Source organism: Castanea sativa, chromosome 3 (assembly GCF_040712315.1).
Source record: "Castanea sativa cultivar Marrone di Chiusa Pesio chromosome 3, ASM4071231v1".
NCBI lineage: Eukaryota > Viridiplantae > Streptophyta > Magnoliopsida > Fagales > Fagaceae > Castanea > Castanea sativa.
The window spans coordinates 1,048,877-1,066,417 of NC_134015.1; the positions used below are offsets into that span (position 1 = coordinate 1,048,877).

A 17,541-nucleotide genomic window follows, 5' to 3' on the forward strand; every position below is an offset into this window, starting at 1 on the left:
ATATTTCATGACATACTTCACAAGAATGTAGAGTGCTATGTTGATGATCTGGTTGTGAAGTCGAAGAAAAGAATGGAGCATCTGCAAGACCTTCGTCAAGTCTTTGAGCAACTTCGTAGGTACCAACTTAAAATGAACCCCATGAAGTGTGCATTTGGAGTTACATCAGGAAAATTCCTAGGATTCATAGTTTGACACCGAGGAATTGAAATTGATAGATCGAAGATTGATGCTATTCAAAAAATGCTAGAACCTCGAAATATTCACGAGCTCAAAAGTCTTCAAGGAAAGCTTGCTTACATCAGAAGGTTTATATCTAACTTGGCAGGACGCTGTCAACCTTTCAGTCACCTTATGAAGAAAGATGTCCCATTCAAGTGGGATCAAGCAAGTAGAAATGCTTTCGAGAGCATCAAAACATACTTGCTAAATCCCCCTGTTCTATGAGCACCCATACAGGGGTGGCCACTTATTCTTTACATAGCAGCACAAGAATGATCATTAGAAATGCTTCTGGCTCAAGAAAATGAAGAAGGAAAGGAGAACGCTCTCTATTACTTGAGTAGAACCTTGCATGGTGCTGAATTCAATTATTCACCAATTGAAAAGACATGTTTGGCTTTGATGTTTGCCATTCAAAAGCTAAGACATTACTTGCATGCCCATTCAATACGGCTCATCTCACGGGCAGATCCCATTAAATACATTATGACTAAGCCAGTTCTTTTGGGAAGGCTAGCAAAATGGGCTCTCTTACTCCAAGAGTTCGAGATAATATATGTCCAACAAAAAGCAGTGAAAGGACAAGCTTTGGCCGATTTCCTTGCTAACCATCCTATTCCTGATGATTGGGAGATGTCTGATGACCTTCCTGATGAAGAAGTAATGCTTGTTGAAATTTCACAACCTTGGAGGATGTTCTTTGATGGAGCTGCTCAACGTTGTGGTGCCGGTGCTGGAGTAGTGTTTGTAACTCCAGAAGGGGATATACTTCCATATGCATTTACTCTTACAGAATGTTGTTCAAACAATGTTGCTGAATATCAAGCACTAATCCTAGGTCTTGAAATGGCAATGGATGCAAAAACAACTCGTTTGGAAGTCTTTGGTGATTCAAAGTTAATCATAAATCAAGTGCTTCTGCACTATGACGTGAAAAAGCCAGAATTGATACCATATTGCAAATACGCCAAGAGGCTTTTGGGATGGTTTGATCACGTTAGTATTACACATGTCCCAAGAAATGAGAATAAACAAGCTGATGCCTTGGCAAAATTTGCAATGGCTCTTACCTTACAAGATCCCGAAATAAAGATTCCAATATGCCAAACATGGGTAATACCTCCAAACTTTGATGAGGATGAGATAGAAGAAGAAGTAAACGCAATTTCAGTTTTTGACATAGAAAGAGAAGATTGGCGGCAACCTATCATTGATTATATAGAACATGGAAAATTGCCCAATGACCCTCGACATAGAATTGAAATTCGGCGACGAGCTCCACGTTTTGTTTATTACAAGAATACTTTATAACGCCGTTCTTTTGATGGTCTTCTCCTTCGTTGCTTGGATGATGAGGAAGCTGCCAAGGCACTTGAAGAAGCTCATTCAGGGATTTGTGGTGCTCACCAGTCAGGTCCTAAACTTCATTTTCAAATTAAGCGGATGGGTTATTACTGGCCCACTATGGTCAAGGATTGTATGGAATATGCAAAAGATGCTCAGCATGTCAATTCCATGCAAACTTCATTCATCAACCTCCAAAACCCCTACATCCTACTGTAGCTTCATGGCCATTTGATGCTTGGGGATTAGATGTGGTTGGGCTATTGACGCCAAAATCTTCTGATGGACATTCATATATCCTAGCTGCGACAGATTATTTCTCAAAGTGGGCTGAGGCTACTGTATTTCGTGAAGTGAAGAAGGAAACTGTCGTGAACTTCATCAAAAGAAATATCATCTTTAGGTATGGTGTATCCCGTTACATCATCACTGATAATGGGAAGGAATTCTACAACAAGTTGATGGACAAACTTTGCAATGACTTTGGTTTTAAGCAGCATAATTCCTTCATGTATAATGATCCAGCCAATGGTCTTGCAGAAGCCTTTAACAAGACTCTATGCAATTTGCTCATGAAAGTTGTAGGGAAGTCAAAAAGAGATTGGCATGAAAGAGTTGAGGAAGCCTTATTGATTTACTACTTTGACTAGGAAACAAATTTCCTTCTTAAAGTTATCTTCGCAAGACAAATCGATTAGGAGCAAAGCTCTTCTCATAGTGGTAGACTCCTACACATGTTCAAGCTCTTGGAGAAATGCCTGCTTGCAAATTTCTAGATAAATGAAAGGTGCTGAAACTAATTGCATCAAAGCATGAAGTTGTCGAGACTTGATCACTTACCACATTCAAAATTGTGAACATGACCAAGTCTCGAGGGGGCATTTGTAAGAGGTAAAATTTTCAGCTAATTATAAAATGCCACATCAAAGTTTAGTGGCAAATTCTAAATTAATGTCATTAAATTAATTAAATTAGATGATGACATGTGTCATCCAAATTGGCATCACGTTGGCATATCAAAATTTGCCACGTGTCATTTGGCCCACAAGATAAAGATAAATTTCCTATTCAAAGTTTATGGGTAATTATCTTTATTAAAATAAATAAATAAATAAAATAAAGATAAATTTTCTATTCAAAATTGGTAGATAATTATCTTTATTAAATAAATTAAATAGAGATAATTATTTATCTTTGTTGATTATTATCTTTATCAAAATATGATCTTTATCAAAATATGATCTTTATCAAAATAGATAAATAGAAATAATTATCTCTAAGAAGAATTTGGGTCAATCAAAAGTCTACTACATACTTTCAAGCATATCAATTCATAGTAGAGCTTATCCTCTAAAATCACTATAAATAGAGGACATCCCTTCTCATTTTCTGAAGGAAGTTTTCAAGAGGCCCAAGCTCTAGAGAAATTCTATCTCAAGAATTTTTGAAGAACTTGAAGAACATTCGAAGGGCTCGAAGAACTTGGAGGACAACAAATCTCTAACAAGCTTAAAGCCAGAGATTTGTTGTGAAGACCATTTGATCCATCTTTCAACCAAATTGAAGAAAATTTCGCGTTTGAGTCAAGACCATAAAGAAGATAAAATCAGAGGAGCATTTGTCAAAACTGAGATTGAACTCATTACTTGATTAATACAAAAAATATATTTGTAGAACTCATTTTTTTTTTTCAATTTGTTTGATTTTTCTTCAATTGAGAAATTTGTGTTTACACTCTCAATCTCTCTTCTACTATGTTTTCTGGTCAAATCCCATTTGAAGTTTCAAAGCTATCCCAATTGTCATCCCTGGATCTTTATTGCAACTATAATTTGTCTTCGGGCAAATACTTCTTGCAATTCAAACAATTGAGCCTAACAAGCCTAGTTGGAAATTTAACTCACATAAAACATCTTGATTTGAGTGGGGTGAACATATTGTCCACAGTGCCTAATATCTTTGCAAACTTGTCTACTTTAACATTCCTTTATCTCCATGACTGTGGAATGCATGGGGAATTTCCGATAGGCATCTTTAAGCTACCAGAATTACGTGTTCTTGACTTGAAGCACAACAAAGATCTCACTGGTTCTTGGCCCAACTTTCAAGATTGGAGCAGTCCCCTTGAGGAAATGAGCCTCGCAAAAACTAGTTTCTCCAATGAGCTACCAGCTTCAATGGGAAACCTTGGCTCCCTAGCTGCTTTGGATATGTGGGGTTGTAACATATCAGGATCCATTCCATCTTCAATAGGTAACCTCACAAATCTCATTTACCTTAAGCTTTCAAATAATTGTTTGGTGGGTAACATCCCATCTTCAATTGGAAATCTCATCCAACTGGCTTTTCTAGACCTGTACGGTAATAGATTGACTGGTTCAATCCCTTTTGGGCTTGCCAACATGACAAAATTGACTATTGTTAGGTTGGGATTCAATCAATTAATCGGTCCAATCCCTTTCGGGCATGCAAACTTGAGACAATTGGCCATCCTTAGCTTGGGCGACAATTAATTAACTGGTCCAATCCCTTCAGGGCTTGCAAACCAAACACAATCGAGTACCCTTAGCTTGTTCAACAATCTATTAACTAGTCCAATCCCTTTCGGGCTTGAAAACCTGATACAACTGACTATCCTTACCCTAGTCAACAATCAATTAACCGGTCCAATCCCTTTTGGGCTTGCAAAATTGACCCAACTGATTATCCTTAGCTTGGGTTACAATCGATTAACTGGTACAATTCCTTTTGGGTTTATGAACCTCACACAATTGGAAAAACTGGCTCTTTTGGGCAATGAGTTTCAAGGCCATTTTCCAATCTCCACCATTAACCTAAAGAATTTGAATGTTCTTGATGTTTCTGATAATTATCTAAGTGGTACTATGTCGATTTGCAACATAACTTCTCTTCATATCTTTGATGTGTCTGATAATTGCTTTGGTGGTTCACTTCCTCAATGCTTGCACAATATGATCCAAGGAAGTAAATTAAGGATGATTAGTTTGAGAGAAAACAAATTTCATGGATTGTTACCGAGATCATTGGCTAGTTGTATGATGTTAGAGGTCATTGATGTTAGTAATAACCAATTCAATGATACATTTCCCTCTTGGTTGGGAAATCTACCAACTCTAAAACTTCTCCTCTTGTGGTCAAACGAATTCTATGGTAAAATATTAGAGAGTAATGAAATTAATTATGGGTTTCCTAACTTGAGAATCCTTGATCTCTCTTACAATAATTTTACAGGAAAACTGCCCATAAATTCTTTCAAGAATTGGAATGCCTTGAAATTGGACAAAGAACACAACTTGACAAATATTCAAGTAGAAAAATCTTTCAATGTGGGGAGTTTTAATTTGTTTTACTTTTACTATTATTCAATGAAAATAACAAACAAAGGCATGGAGACAGCATACCATAAGGTCCAACAATCCTTTAGAGCCATTGATATGTCAAGCAATAGGTTTGTTGGAGAGATTCTAGAATCCATTGGGGATTTAAGTGAGCTTCATATGCTCAATATTTCCAATAACATCCTCACAGGACACATCCCACCATCTCTAAGGAATCTTAAAAATCTAGAATCATTGGACCTTTCTTAAAAAAGGCTTTTGAGGGAGATTCCATCACAGTTAGCACAACTTACTTTCCTCGAATGGTTCAATGTTTCTTATAACAAACTCACTAGCCCTATACCACTTGGGAAACAATTCAACACATTTGATAACCGGTCGTTTGAGGGAAATTTAGGATTGTGTGGGAATCCATTATCAAAGAAATGTTGGATTTCTGATTCTTCACCACCTTCCCTTTCAATTTTTGAACAAAATCAGGACACAACTAGCTTTCTCTTTGGATTTGGTTGGAAAATAATTTTTGTTGGGTACAGATTTGGACTAATTTTTGGAGTGATAATTGGCAACATTGTGGCTAAAAAAAATAAATAAATAAATAATAAAAAAACTTGATTGGTTGATGAAGACCTTTAGAATGAAGCAATAGGCACACAGAAGCATGAGAAGGCAACTTAGAAACTGACGCTTTTTTCTTTCTTTCTTTCTTTTTTGTGAAAAACTAAACTTGCACCTTGCAAAGATATAATTATGTTTGAAATGTTACAATGTCATGTATTTCCTTACCATATAATAAAAATTGTGTTCTACATATTATGTTTAATGTGTGTTGGATTAAGATAGATTGACCCTAGTTAATTAATTCAATTACCCAAGTTAATTAATTAAGTTAAATTACATGCAAATCATGAAAGCACCAACAATTCACCAAATAAACGAAATGCAGTAGAAATTAAATTAACACGTTGATTTGTTGACAAATGGGAAAAATCTTTCGCAAGGCAAAAAACTCATCGAATGAATTTAAGGTCACCACTCCTAATAATCCTCTAATCAATAATCAAGCAGTTATAAGTATGAGGAATCTTACCACTACCTTAGCCTATCCCAATATACCAACCTAAAGTTGAACTTTCACTTCAATACTCAATTGAATTTGATATTGTAGTGGTCTTCTTTCCTTTGTTGCACAAATCTCCAATCTGTGACAAACTTCTTTGCACGAATCTCAATACGTGACAAACTGCAGCAACTTAAATGATTGTTGTTGGCTGCAAAGTTCTTTACTTCATCAACAATGAAGATCAGGAAGCACTTGATTATAATATCCTAAGGCATACAAACACAGTAGCTTCACACAGAGTATATGAGTTCTAGGTCTCTGTTTCTGTGTATAATGACTTTTAAAATAAGCCTTATATATAACTAAAGTTGTAAGAAAAGAAACTCTAATCATCCAAGTCATCATGGGCCGAATTTCAAATTTAGAAATTTAGAAATCGTAAATCTTGATAGATCGAGCGTGTGTCAAGTTGTTACTGGAAAAAAAAAAAGAAAAAGAAAAAAAAAGAGATCCTAAAGTGTTAAGTTGTTACTAATTGTAATTGGTGGAGCAGAAAAGTAATTTCAATAGTGATTTCAATTTAGAACTAGTAACAACTTAACAATTGGGATTTGTTGAAAATTTTGTAAATGTAACATTTCTCAAAAAACAAAAAAGGGTAATACACAAAAAATTTCACAACAGTTAATTTGATAAACTTTTATTAGTTCTCATTTAGGTCCACCACTAACATCGCATTTTTACTTGCCACTATCAAGTATCCACATCAACTAGTGTGATAAGTTTGTCAAATGTTTTGTGTCTATAGGCTTAAAAAAAAAAATAAAAGGCCTCAATTTTCTTGCATCTAAAACAAGAAAATAGATTTTAAGTAATATCTAATTTTTTATTTAAAAAAAATCATATTTAATTATATTAAAGGCCTCAATTCAGTTTTTCTCATAAAGCTCTCAAATGTATCAAGCCACCCCTATGTATAACTTTAAAAAATGTTACACTACTTAATAACTTTTAATTGGATAAATAATAATATGTTTTTCAAAAATAATTAAATTCAATTCAGTTGGATTTAAGATTAATTAGAAAGCCTAATATACTTCTTTTTTTCTTTTTCTTTTTTTGAGAAACAGAAAGCCTAATATACTGATTACTAACTATTTAATCAAGAAGTTATATATAAATTTTAGCCATCTGTACACAATTTTCATAAAAGAAGAATCACACGATCACGAAATAGTGTAACAAATTATCAATTGTATTGATTTGTATATATGTGAGTACAATCCTTTGTATGACTCTTTACAATGAAAGAATACAATAAAACTCCTCTGATTCGATCTCCAAGTAACTTTACGATCCGAAGGGGCTATGAGGCTTGATCTTGAATCGAGCTTTGATGTCTCCAAGTTGAATGAATATTTGAGCGTGCTTGATTTGATTTGGCTTAATCTTGAACTCAATCAAAGGAGAATCCCTACTTTGATTTGAAGAAGTAGGAATCAACCTTGATGAACAATGGAATGCTTATGGACTTAGAGATGACTTTCTATTTTGACAGAGTGTCAGTAGGCTTTTCTCTCTAAGTGTCTGTCCTTTTTTCATAAGAGAAGCCTCTATTTATAGGACTCAATAGTATTCAATTTGGAATCTCCTCTCAGCATTTATTGAGAGTTGAATTATGAATTTAATTTGATGTTTTATCTAATAAGAACTTTCCATATAGGTCTTTTCTTCTGATGCTGCCATATGGCTTTCTACATTTGACATTGCCACGTGGCTTGATTTCATTCGCTGATCATCCACGTCATCAATTGGGGATTAATTTGATCATAAATACTTTATCATGAATAATCGGATGGTCGTGAATACATCATAAAATTTTGATGTCTACAAATGCCCTCACTTCAAGATTCGGCTTTGCATCTTTCTGATGCAAGGAAGACGAGGCTTGAAGTATTCTTTCATTTTATTTATTTATTATTATTATTATTATTTTTATAATGGACTTGGTTTTACGGGTACACAAGGCTTTCATCCAAGTGAAATATGGGCCACAAGGTTGTGACTCTTATGAAAGGATGCATGCAAACACTTGCCATATTATATATATATATATATATATATATATATATATATATATATATATATATATATATATATATATATATATATATATTCAGGTCATTCTAAATTCCCATGTATTACAACAAGTCTATACATTCTAAGCATTTCGAATCTTTATGCATTTTGCGCAAACATGCAATATTATACTTCAAATTAATTCATAATCTTGGGTTTGTGTGCACTTTCAAAATTTTATTATTTCTCTGGCCACTATTTTTGTTTTTGGTTAACACAAGTGGCTAGTTTCTTAATTTCATGTTCCTTTGAATTGAGAGGAGTAGAGTAGAGTATATTAAAATTGGCTCAAAATTAACCTATTTTCAGTTAACTCTACTCTATTCCCCTCCACTCTCTCTCAATCCAAACAAGTCATTTCTTTTTATGTCCCATTCTATTCTTTTGTTATTATTGTGGACACTTTTATTGGAAACATCCTCCCACAACGATCGAATACTAGTCTCAACATTTTAATAAATGCACTGCATCAAAAATATTAATCAATGGTCTCAAAAATGAAAAACAAAATAAAAAATCCCTCAAGTTCTATTCCAAATATCCAGGACAAGCCAATGTGCATAGAATATATGTTTGATTTAAAATCCTTACCGTTGTGTGGGTGTGTTTATTTCTTAAAAAATAGTTCGATTTAAAATATAAGGCTAGCTAATAAACAATTCATAAAGAGGACGTGTCCCCGATATCCCACTAAACAAGGCCAAAATTGACCTTAATATTTACTACTTTGACTAGACTTTGCTAGTGCCGATTTACCCAACCCGATATCCATCCATATTCTGCCCTCGCATAAATAACTTTGTATTTTTATTTTTAAACTTTTTTATATATTAAACAATTCCCCGGGAAATTCTAATCAATATATATATATATATATATATAAAAGCAGAAACCTCACGTGAGAGAGTACGAAATTTTGTCAAGTGGCACTCTATATGAAAAGATAATTAATTTTTTTTTGAAATAAAATACATCATTTTTAATTTATTACACTTATTAGATGCCACATCAGTTATTTAATAACTCAACAGATTTTAATTAGTAATAAATAAAATTAATGGATAAGATAGAAGGATGTTAATCATCAAAAACTCTTTGTTTTCCTTATTCCTCCATCCTAAGGTTTTCTTATGTTTATGCCTACTCCTCTTCCCTTATAACTAAATGCCTACTCTTCCGAAACCACTACATGCCTTCTCCTATGCCTATGTTGCTAAATTACCGATTCTATGTTCTATAATTTGCACAAACTGAAATAGCATTTAGATTATTTAAAAACACATGAAATCATATAAAAATCACCAAATTAGAGTTTAAAATTATAACTAAATTTTAAAAAGAAATTTAGGCACATTTACACAAAAATTCCATGTAACTAAGTCACACTTAGGAATATTGGACCATTTTTCCTTTGTATAAATAAAAGGGTCCCAATGGGATGAGGGGGCTAACAATTTTCTCTTCAAAACATTTGTTGTTGGAACACAAAAGTTTTCCATTGTAGACTTTTCACGATTAAAGAATATGAATTGCCAACTAATCAAACTAGAGTTTTTAGTACCTACAGCAATTTCACAACATCGAGAACAAATCCCAGTGTATACAATGTCAAATTTCATAGTCTCCTGTTACATCAAATAAGTGTTTAATTTTTCTCGCAAAGTATTGAATAGTAAAGCTTCTAGGCCTTAGTCTCAATTACAACTCTCGATCATGTTGGACTTGAATGATACCTATCAACAACGTATCATTATGAGATGCAGAAAAAATTTGGAGTGTACACAACGTTTAGTGTGAATGGGATGAAATTTCATCCAATTCCAATTGATTAGGTTAGTAAGGGACCTATTCCAATTTAATGTTTCTGGAATTTTGTATACAAGTAATAATCAAGGAAACTTCCACCTAAAATAAGTCGAACTTTTGGCAAGAGAAAAAATTGATGTCTAGACAAATCAAGCTAAGGCCGACCAAAATGGACCATATTCTTAATTTCTTATCTCTATTTGTTCCGTGTACAAGACTTATAGTCAATGCTTGGCGTATAAAAGTTGAACATCTTATCTAAAGTCCATCCTCTGAAAGTTTGAGAAAAAATTCATTTAAACTAACACAATATATAAATTATAAAGGAATTAAAGAAAAATTGTCAAAAATAATGAAAATTTAATCTATGCTTAAATTCTTATAAGGATGAACACAATAGCAATATCCTTTTTTTAAAAAAATAAAGATAAAAAAAATCTATACTTATTTTGTACGTATGATAAAGTTCTATCACAAAGTTTTTTGAGACTCATGTTGATTAGTGATTAGAAATTATAAAAGAATAATCATGAATATATATATATATATATATATATATATATATATATATATATATATATAAGTAGAGATCTCATGTGGGAGTGCGTGAGGTCTTGCCAAGTAACGCTCTAATTTTACATTTAGCATTATTTTTTACCTCTTTCATTAAGTGTTTTTTACTATTACCCAAAAGTTTACATTAACTTATTTTACTGTTATCTCATTAGTCCCTCATTAATTGCCTAAACTTACATCATGCATTTCTCTCTTTCTCATGTCTTTTAGCATCCCACCATTTTAATATTTTTTAAAAAAGTAAAAAAATAATAGTTAAGGACTAATAGTAATAACTTACCAGATAAGGCCTTGGAGAGAGATAGAGAGACATAAAAATGTTGTCGATTGTTAAATAAAACGCATTGTTTCACTATAAAATCAAAATACATTGTTTCACTATAAAAGACTTGAGACTAACAAAACATTTGAAAGAGAGAGAGAAAAATTGGAGGGGACGTCGCCTTCGTAATATTGGCCCCCCACCACCATCAAGACCTTAAACCTGTACGGGTATTTTTATTTCTTTTTAAATTAGGAGATTAAATATGATTTAGGTTTGGGTAATTTGGTTGGATAGTTTTTGTTTTGGGTATATAAGTAGTGAGAATATTTGGTACGCAATGTAAAGCCATATTCTACCATGGTTTTAAATCATTTATAAGACACGCGCATACACACTTGCCCACACCATGTTTTAATGTCGCACTATCAATGAGTGGAAGACAGTGAGAGAGTTGGACATACTTTTATTTCATAGTATTAAATATGTGAACACAACACAAATTATTTGATTTTCACAGTCCTATTACTCTTTTGCATTTTTTTTTTTTTTTGGTTTCATGACTTAAAAAAAAAATAATAATCTTACCTTTGTTTTTAGGGTGAAAAATTAATCTTACTTTGAGAAGGCTATAAATATGCAGTGAAACAACAATTGTAAATTGCACACACATAACCATTATAATTATTAAGTTCAAGGAATGAGTAAAAAAAAAATTTGGAGGAATATTGTAAAATAAAATTTGTTACAAAATGTCTATCCTTCAGAGATCTCATACGAGAGTGTGTGAAATCCTGCCAAGTAGCACTCTAATTTTGCATTTAGCCTTTTTTTACCTCTTTCATGAAGTTTTTTTTTATTGTTACCCAAAAGTTCACATTATCTTATTTTACTGTTATCTCATTAATATCTCACTAATTGCCTAAGCTTACACCACACATTTCACTATTTTTCATGTCTTTTATCATACCCACTATTTTAGTATTTTTTTTTAAAAAAAAAACAAAAAATAAATAAGGGCTAATAATAATAACTAACGAGATAAGACTCTAGAGAGAGATAGAGAGACACAAAAATGTTGTAAATTGTTAAATAAAATGCACTGTTTCACTATATATTACCAAAATAAAAGACCTAAGACTAACAAAACATTTGAAAGAGAGAAAAAGGGGAATCTGAGGGGTCACCACCTCCGTTATACTGACCTCTCAACACCATCAAGACACCAAAACCCCTATGGGTATTCTTTTTTTCTTTTTAAATTAGGGGCTTAAATATGATTTAGGTTAGGTAATTTGGTTAGTTAGTTTTTGTTTTGGGTATATAAGTAGAGAGAATATTTGGTGTGCAATGTAAAGTCATATTCTATCATGATTTAATTTTAAATCATCTATAAAAAACATGCATACATACTTGCCTATACTATGTCTTAATGTTGCACTATCGATGAGTGGAAGATAGTTAAAGAGTTAGGTGTAAGTGCACAATTGCACCTGGACCCAAAGACAACTATGGGCTCAGGCCCAATGAGCCTTAAACAATGAAATTTATAGAGTGTGGATCTGAAATCTAGTTAGGGACACTGGAAACTTAATAAACAGGCTAAGATGTAAAAGCACTTGAAAATAGTAAAAGATTATTGCGAAGAAGCTTCCTCGGACATTAGCCGAGGACGGTTTCTGTATTATTTCTCTTTCTTTCTTTCTTGAAGGTTACAATTCTTAGTTTCTTTCTTGGTAACTGATCGATCCCCCCTCTTCTTTGGCCTCTACTCCCCTTAAATACTTATTCTCTTGGTGCTTTATCCACGTGTTGCCCAAATCTTCTTTTTCCCCTCTGACACCACCTTCTTCAAGTGTTTTAAATAGTAACCAGAAGGCTCCTATCTACTGTTCAAGAGTCACTTCCCCATTAATGCGGCTAGGGAGGAAGGTACAAGATCTTTAATGTGGAGGTGGCAGCCTTTTCCTAAGATATTTCTCTAACTCCGGTGCCTCTAAAGGGTACAGGGATCCCCCCTTTAACCAACTGTCTTTCTAGAACTCTGTCTTGATCTTTCTAGCGAATCTCCGAGTCTTCCTGGGTCTATCCGAGGAGAATCTCATCCTCGGATGTATCTTCGGACCCTCGGCGTATAGGCCGATTTGCAGTATTAACAGGCTTTTAATTATGAACAGATTGGCCCTCCTTGTTAGAGCCCAAAGGCCCAAATGCCTGCTCAGGTCCTTTTACTCCCCACATTAGGTATACTTTTATTTCATAGTATGAAATATGTGAACAGAACACAAATTAGTTTATTTCATGGTCCCGTTACTCTTTTGCATTTATTTTTGGTTTCATGATTTTAAAAAATAATAATCTTACCTTAAGATGGCTACAAATATACAGTGAAGCTACCAAACTAATTTTTAATATCTCAAAATGTATATATATATATATACATATACTTTGTGTACAACATTATTTAAAACTGTTTTACATAAAATATCACAAAATTATCCGTGCATCGCACAGACAACTTACTAGTTTAGTACAATTGTAGAAACTTAAAGTTTTTAATAACATTTTTTTTTAATAACAGTAGATAAAAATATGTTGAAAAAACTCAAGTTTGTTATAGTACAGCAAGACCAATGCATCCTTGTGTTTCACGCTGGGTAGACTGACCAGTGACCAACAGAGTATAAGCCCAATAAAGAATAACAAGCTCTCTATTGTAATATATTTGCCGAATTGATGCCTAATTGAAATAATGAGTCCACGCACAATATTGATATTTTAAACTCTATCTTTAATCACAAGCTTATATAATCTAGTTTAGAAGAACTTGAGCTGAGGATAGTGTTTAACAATTAATATGCCAAATATAGTAATTTTGTTCCTGCGAGTACGGCATCTTGGAGACTTTGTTATTGGAAGAATTAATCAGGTCCAAGTCTAGTCGAATATATATAAACAATGGCCTCTTTTGGGCAACATTCTCTTTCTTCAGTTGATTTTCAAGCAAAATGTAAGACAGCTATTATATCAACCTGCGACCAAAAATGTCAGTCAACTTTTGACAAACTAACTTCTTGTTCTCTTACGTACGCAACTTGCTCTAAAATGTAAGTTCAAAATTTTGGTCAATAGTACAGTGCATTGTGGTTTGCTAATTAAGAGCAGCTTTAGTAATGTTGTTCTAGTAATGTTGTTTATATTTTTTGTAAATACGTGTGGATGAAAAAGTATGTGAAAATACGTATAATATTGTTTAAATACTGAAAACTATTGTTTACAATGGTAACAAATGGGCCCTATTTTTCTCTATTAGCAGCTGGAATTCAAGCAATGGGATCTGCTTCCAACTTCAAAATACTCTCACTTGAGATTAGAGGACCAAATGCCAACCAACTTTGTTGGGAAAATAACATATAGGGATATTACTTGACTTAAAAGACTTAAGTTTGTGAGTTTGGGTCCCCACTTCCTTTTATTATTCTTATCTACAATGAGACTTCACTAATACGTGTATTCCTAACAAATTTATTATATTTATATATTTTTATAGAATTCTTCCATGAATGAGAAAAAAAATTTTTATTTGTAGATTTGAAGGGAATAGACAGAACAAAATTTTGAACAAAATTTTTGAACGTTTGAATATTGTAATCTTTGTATGGGTCTTTTTATTAGCCTTCAATCAAGGACAATAGTGACCGTCACCAATATTGGATAAGTGGTCTTACACCGTGTATAACAAGGTTTAAGTGAACAAAGACAATGACCACACAAGTCTTATTTTTTTCCATCAAATAAAAAAATTAACCTAATTTAACCAATTATGATTATCAATCGATTTTAGGTTACTACCACAGATTTAACGAGTCACCAAATAAAGTAATAACGCCATAAAGAAAAGCACATAGTAAGGTAGTGACAAAATGGATTTTTCTCATGAACTTCGTATGTTATTTCGAGGACCGCCTCGAAGATTCCCTTCATAGCAACTAAATTCGTTGGTTCTATGACTCCAACAATTGATCTCCAATCTTCAATGGAACCTTCTTTAGATTGATTTTTCTTGATCTCTGGTTTGGTGATAATAAGAGAGAACAACGGTGAGATGTGGATAAAATTGGTTGACTAATTAAGTGAACAAATAGGAAATGTTGGTCCTGGTAATAGTGAGATGGATAAAATTGCCAAACCAACTGGCAATAGAGAGCAGCAATAGCAAAACCCAAATCTGATCTGAAGAAAAGAATAGCAGCAGCAGTGATGGAGGCATTAGGGTAAAAATTGAGTGAAGGAAGAGTGAGGTTAGGGTAAAAATTTGAGAATTGTAATTTAGGTTCTATATTTATTTTTTATTTTGTTATTTGTCGGTTATTATTTATTTTTATTTTTTGGATGAGTTAGTCGGATATTTTTTTCAGATTGCATTCGTATAAGTATTAGCTCTATATTGCGGCAAACCACGAACATTGTAATCTTCATTTCCTTAATTGATTTTTGACTGTTACAGATTAAAAATAAAAGTTATATGCATAATATAAAATGGGTAAATTTCAAATTACATCCTTGAAATTTTGAAATTTAGGATTGATTGGATTATATCATTCTACTGATGTGTTTTATATTTGCCAAATCAGTATCAAAACTACACATTTTCAGGTCAAACTCTAAAATCAAAGATACCGTTTTTGCTTTAAATTTAGGCCTGAAATGATATAGTTTTGATTATGCCAGCTCTTCACTTAGTCATCACTGAAAGGACGTAGTTTTGGGGCTGGTTTGGCAAAAATAAAACACATAAAAATGATGATGCATCACTTAATAAGCAGAAACTAATTGTAAGGGTGAATTGCTAACAAAACCAAACTTCAGAGTGTTAAATCAAATTAATTTTTAAAACTTTGGGATGTAAAATTCAATCAATCTCATACTTCCGTACTCATATAAAAATTAAAGATAACACATGAACTAGCAACTTTGCAGAACTTATTATCATGGTTTTAAAAACTAGATTGGACCGGCCAGTCCGACCAGTTGAACCCAGTATTGACCACTAGTCCACTCTAGAAAAAACCTTAAAAATCGGTTAAAACTTGTCAAAACCGACTAAAACCGGTCAAAAACTGTGTTAAATTGGGAATTGGAGGCAAATTCGATTTTGCCTCGGTCAGGTTTTTAAAACCATGCTTATTAGTTGTTACACAAGGAAAAATGCTTTTCTTGTGAAAAATACCTGTAAAAATTTCAAAAAAAAAAAAATTTTTTTGTCATTATGACACGTGGTGTAACACGAATATATATAGATCTTTTGTATCATTTTTTGTGTTCTACTTTATGTTCCACCAATTCCAAATTGTCATGTGTTTTTTTTTTTTTTTTTTAACTTTGACTATTTTATAAGAAAATTTAAACAAATACATAGCAAATTGTGATTAGTGGAACTTAAAGTGAAACGTAAAAAGTGGTACAAAAGATTATTCAACACAAAGGCCCCCTTCTTCCATTAATTGGATCTAATAATTAATTGCATCATTTTCTTGCTTTCCGCTTTGTCTTCCCTCACTATTGTCACTTCACAGTTTCACACTTGTCCCAAACTTTTGCGTGATGCACGGTAAATTAATGGAAAATAATATCACAATGATCTACACATAATAATCCAAATTTTTATCAAAACTCACCAATCAAACCCATAACACCAAATAGAGAGGATCCAAACATAACATAAAATCATTCCTAATTTTTTTTTTTTTTAATATGGTCATATATATATATATATATATATATATATATATATTCATGAATGGCTTGTGATAAATTTTGTTAAATGTGAAGAATAAAATGGTACAATGTTTTAAGAGGAATATATTGAAACTATTTTACCACTTCACCTATAAAACTGAATTCACACGATTCCCGAATATTGGCCAATTGTTTGTATTCACAACGACAAAGAAATTGTCGCTCTTGCTCAACGACAAAGAAAAAGAAAAAAGAAAAGCATTGATGACGCCGAGTCAGGCGTCAACTAATTTCTTCACAACCCCAAAGGAGGGGCAAAAAATACCCATGAAGTAAGACTAATGATTCTTTCTAAAAAAAAAAATAAATAAGACTAATGATTTATTCATCTTAGTCAAATTGCTTATGTCTTATTTTCTTATGGCACCACCTCATACATCCCTATCCTTCTACTGATTATTTTTTCTTTAATCTCTTGACTTTTAAATAGCTTCAAATTCTGAGTTTTTGCTATCGACTCAAGCCTTTAATAATTAGAAAAACAGCTATAGAAAGAAAGTTTAATTCTATATTATTTTTTTGTTAAACATGTGTTAGAGATATATTAGCCCAAGTCCAATCCTTCTAGTGTTATATCTTTTTTTTTATTTTTTTATACAAGATAGAATTCTACTGTAGCCTAATCTAAGTGTATATGTGTGTGAAGCTCTCTTCTAGAGACTTGAATACCGGCCCTTGTCCCCCACACTTCACAAACACTTATACTTGTGGAGTGATCATCGCACCAAGGGTATGTGGTGGTTTCTAGTGTTATATCTTTAATATATGAGAATATAGTACAAATCCTATGTTATAATGAACTATAAGATATGTATATATTGTAGATGAAATTCTAGACTAACAGACTTTTAATATAAGTAGGAGATTTGGCTTACACACATAGAAGGTTTGAGTTTGGGCTATTACATTGGGCCAATATATCTCTAACTTATCTCTAACATTTTTCAAAAGCAATCAAGGCAGTGTAGTAT

The 17,541-nt window shown here is 32.7% G+C and overlaps 1 pseudogene; it reads left to right on the forward strand.

Annotated features, from left to right (window-relative positions):
• The first annotated feature begins 3,320 nt into the window (after positions 1-3,320).
• Positions 3,321-5,519, forward strand: LOC142627849 (receptor-like protein 54; annotated as a pseudogene).
• The last annotated feature ends 12,022 nt before the right edge of the window (positions 5,520-17,541 follow it).